Genomic DNA, 5145 nt, shown 5'->3' on the forward strand with positions numbered 1-5145 from the left:
CTGCAGTTTGCTCACAAGTTTAGATGTTCTATTATTTATGAAATTTGGTATCACTATTCTGGCAATAGCCAGATAGGTTTTAAGAAAGGATGCTATGTATGGAAATGGAGGCTAGAACAGAAGAAGGGCCAGTATTTTAGAAAAAGAAATTAGCAGGAAACTAATGTCTGGGCCTCATTTTCTAGAGAAGACATTTATAGCTCACTAATGTTGTTAAACACAAAGAATCACTTTTCCAGAGAGAAAAAAGAAAGTAAATGTCTTAACACATGGCAATGGATTTTGAGTAGGTGTTTTTTGTGCTTTTAGAATACACATACTTTTATGTTTATGAAAAAAATCAGTTATAAGAATTTGAAGAGGTAACTTTTAATTTTTGTTCTTTAAAAGAAGACTTTGTTCACAAAGAGAACAGGGGATGTAATTTATATGATAAGAATTAAGTTTCTGTATTAGCCAAAATGATGGGACAGGGGCTGAGAGAAACTTAGAGTTATTGGGAAATAAATATCCATGCCTGTGTGCATGTCTTGCTAATAAAAGCACTGACTATTTGTTTCAGACGATCTTTTCAAGGTTGCTTGTAGAGTGAACAGGAAGATAATGTCTCACACTGGAGTAAGGAAGGGTTTGTTTACTGCCTTGGAAAATAGAGATAACATCTCTCTCCAGAGCAAAGGTCAGTTATATTTGGTGTTCAGTACAATAAAGACAATGTCAACTTCTGGGAGCAAATGAACAGGCATTCTTATTGCCCATTATAAAAAATTTGTGTTCCTTAAATTCAGAGTTGCCTTCCTCTAATGCAATCCACAGTGTGCAGGAGTCACTTGCCCTTCTTTCTATCACCCTGTAGATGTTGGGGCTCAGGAAAGTGGTACAAGAACATGTCGATACTCTGGCCGCTGTTGTTGCCATGAGTTTTAATAAAGTCTTTTGCCTTTGACCCAGGAGTTTCATATCTTTTTGCAGCATCCATGAAACTGTGGCAGGCAAACATGTTAGCATTCAAGTAAAATAATCTCTCAGATCTTTGACAGTTTTAGTGATGAGGATCAGATGCTGATAGAGATATATCAACATCCAATATGGAAGAGAAAGAATAAGGACCTTATTGGCCAATTAATGAGACTGGAGGGAAATTCATAGATCTTGGTAGTGAGCATGTTGAGCAACTTATGGTCAACTAGGCAATAAATGATCCTCTAGTTTATTGCTTGATAATGAGGAGAAATTGCGGATGTAGTTATAGACCAAATATCAGAAAATAGGTTCAAAGACAGCTACTCAAATGGTGGTAATGTTATATCATCAATATAGTGTATCATCAACACTTGAAACCTTCATCAAATCCAACTCTTTTCTAACCAAATTATGATAGTAACCAGGGGGAGTTCAAATAGACCTGTGGTAAATCAGTAACTGTAAATTGAGAACTTTTTCATGTGAATGTATATCGCAATCGACTCTTTTTTTTAAAAAGTGGGATTGAAAGAGGCATTAGCAACATCAATCACAGAAAACCAATCCCTTTTAGCTTGTTATATCTTATTTATTTCTAATATCATATTTGGAACTGCGGAGGCTATAGATGGTACTACATTCAGGCTGTGATAATCTATAGTCAGTATTCATAAGCTATTTGCCTTTTTCACAGACCACATAAGACTGTAATACAGAGAATTAGTTTGTATCAATACTTTTGTTTTTAACATGTCACTGAATAAAGCTGTAATTTTTTTCACCAGGTACTTCATATTGCTTAATATTGGCAAAATGTGTGGGCTCAGTCTAAAAGCTCCCATTCAGCATGCCAGTTAATACTGGCCTAAGGGCAATTCTATGTGTCTTCTATTTAAAATATCAGGTAGAAGAAGTGTTTCCCAATCAGGCATATCTGTTTAAAGAGTACATTAGGTAATGGATATGCAGTTACCTCACATAATATTTAAACCATCCAATCACATCCAAATTTTTACTTCAACCCCAGCCACAGAAACATTCCCTGTGTTCCCATTCTAAGTACGCCTCCTTTGAAAAGTGCCCTGGTTGTTACTAATTCTCTCCGGGTGGGAAGACTTCCTTGTCAACCTGGAGGTTAGCTTTCAGTGTGCTCCATTGTACTGACTAATGCTAAGTTTTGTCCTTGGTAGGCAGAAGTCCCACCACCTTTCACACAACAGTTACAGAAATGTGCATCTATACTGAGTGAGAAAAGAGGGAAATCTGTGACCACTAAGGGTATAAACCAAGCAAATGTTTAGAAATTCAGCTGGGCCTTAACCTAGGGTATGGCATGCAATGGTGGTTAATGAATAAAAGCAACAGCTGGTTGTCTTATGGTTCAACTTCTGCTGTGTGATATGCTACTCTGAGATCCATTCAGAACAGCAATAAAAGCTCTGAGGTTTTACTTTTTTTTTTTCTTTTGCAGTGGGTAATAGCTATTATAAGAAAATTTTGATACTCTTGGAGAGATCTCTCTGAAAAAGATAAACTCCTATGGGAAACAATAAATGAGTAATTGATTAGTACTTTGACAATTACTTTACTAGGCTGGATTCACTGTGCTGATAAAAGGGAACAATTGTAAAAAGATAACTTACCAAAGAATTATAGTCACATTTTTGAAGTTGGCCCAACTAACCTAGAAAACTTCCCTAGTCTTTTTGTTAAAATCAGGCAAACACTAAGATATTCCCAGCTAACCTAGAAAACTCTCCTAGCCTTTTTGTTAAAATTAGGCAAAATCTTAGATATTATCATGACAATAGGGCAGCAGATACCCAAGATTAAGATGGCCTCCTTAAAAAATATGTGAATCAAACTTAAGTCAGCCTAAGGACCAAACACCGTGGTCCCAGTTGGAAAGCAATGTGTCTGTGACTGCTTTATTAAGGGGTACACAAAGGTGAAAAAATGGTGTCAGGTATGAAGATCTTGCTATTCAATGGAGACCATTGAGTAGGCCCAAAATATGGAAGGTCATTTAGATGAACTGTGACTGAGCAGCTTCTCAAAGCTGAAAGTGAATGCAAAGCATTGCTTGTTGGCCTGGAGTTGCCGTCTTCCTCTGTGTACCACATTTTCTATCTTTCCCTCTATTCTGACCTCTGCTGCTTTAAGAATAAAGGTGATTAGATATGAGGCCGAAGATTTACTGTCTCAAGGGGGAATGAAGGCCACATGCAACTATCTAAGTATGCTGGGGAATTTGGGGCGGAGAAGGGACTTGTACTTTTATGATTCTGTTAGATAGAGATACTCAAGTCATCATCCTACCACTGAGGGAGGGGGCCTCCTGAATTCAAACAATGTGGTTTGGGTGGTATTCACTGTCGGAAAGGAATGCTAACATTACCTTGTGGGCCCTTTGGTATAACTCAATGTACTTTTGTCACGGCTTCTACATTTTAACGAATGGTAGGAATTGATGGGTTTTATACTTGACTTCTCTATCCCATCAGAACCAGAGAGGGATTCTTTCAATGTGAGAGAGCCACTTTCAGGTGGGCATTAGTATCTTTGGGGCCTCCAAATTCTAATGACTCCTTTGAGGTATAACTGTCTATGACTGATGATTTTGCCTAGTGGAGTCTCTGGCAAAAGGAGGCAGCCTTTACTAGTGGTACCCGTTACAGTTTTAGGCTCTTGCTTCTCTGATAGGGCTTCCAGGTAAACCTCTTTTAAAAAGCAGCTATTAGCTTTTTACTGGGTTCTTGTTGAAATTTAATACCTGTCCCAGGATACTTTTTAATTCTCTAGCCTGATATTTCTTTTTGGGGTAAGTCAACTTGAATGATGAACAAGGTGGGATGGGCCCAACAAACTATGTCAAATAGGAATTGTATATTTAAGAGCACTGCTGTCTGCTCTGCCATTTGTAAAACTATCAACTGGCAGACTAAAGACACTTGTCTTTAAGGCCACAAACAGTAGAAACAAGTAGATACTTCTGACTGAATTTTCTGGCTCACTCATTAGATATCCATTGTAAGGGACCATTATTTGATTGAGTAGAATCAAGTTGCTAATCAAGCCCGTACCATCCAGATTGCCGCTGTTGCTCTCTGGATCTGTCATTACACTGGATAGGACAACATCCGTCATCATAGACTGGGCGCAAGTAAAGGACTTCACGTTTCTGATACCACTGTAGTCAGATTTGTGACTCCTGCCAAAAGTTGACACATTTGTCTCATAGAAAGGGAGCCCTCATTGCATACAGCATGGCTCTTGCTGCTTTGGAAAATTGGCTACATCAGACCTTTGAACTCTCTTTGGGCTTTCAGTGAGGCCTCACCGCTGTTAATACTTTTTCAGGTTATGGTACAGCTGTTTAGTCTCATCAATTGACTAAAATCATACTGTTATGAACTTGAAAATTATCCATGTTGTATTTTTAGCTTTCAGATCATGTGCATAAAGCAGTACTCCTTTTATTGCAAACACCACACAACAATGAGTTGATAGTCAAGATATTTGATAGATTTTCCATACTCTCTGCTATCTACAAGCATCTGGTATTGAGTGTTAAATGGAATCCTCAAAATTAAACTCAAAAAGATTTCTCATTTTGTCTTTCTCACCTCTTCCTGGTCCACACATCTTAGTATTGATCTCTGGTGATTAAATGTAACTGTCTCCAGAAAAAAATTATCTCCTCTTGATTGCTTCCTGGCTTATCAGAACAAAAACAGTGGTGGTTTATAAGAGTTATGTTGAAAATTCAGAATTCTGCTCTGACTATACTAATGTAAGATAGGATTTTCTATTATTGCAACCCTGGTTGGTATACTTACTGAATGAGTGCCTCCATCAAATGGAGGCCTAAGGGATTCCAGCTTAATCCTGGGTTAGTCACCTGAATTCTCTTGTCGCATTGACATGGTCCTAGATGTTAAGGGTAATTACTGCTCGGTAGAGCAGTATCTCACTACAAGCCTCCACAGTGGCCCATACAAACCAAAATGAGTCTCTGTAAGCTTGATAAAAATGTCTTGCTCTTTTGTACTGGTCTTTCTAGATGAATGGTCTGGGTTCATATAGGGAGTTATAGAAAGAAAGATGAAATTATAGCTACTGGCTAAGGGCACACTGATTTTGTGGAGATGGAGGAGATTCCTGGAGGAATAACTGATTATT

Source organism: Pteropus alecto, unplaced genomic scaffold (genome assembly GCF_000325575.1).
Source record: "Pteropus alecto unplaced genomic scaffold, ASM32557v1 scaffold3, whole genome shotgun sequence".
NCBI classification, from domain to species: domain Eukaryota; kingdom Metazoa; phylum Chordata; class Mammalia; order Chiroptera; family Pteropodidae; genus Pteropus; species Pteropus alecto.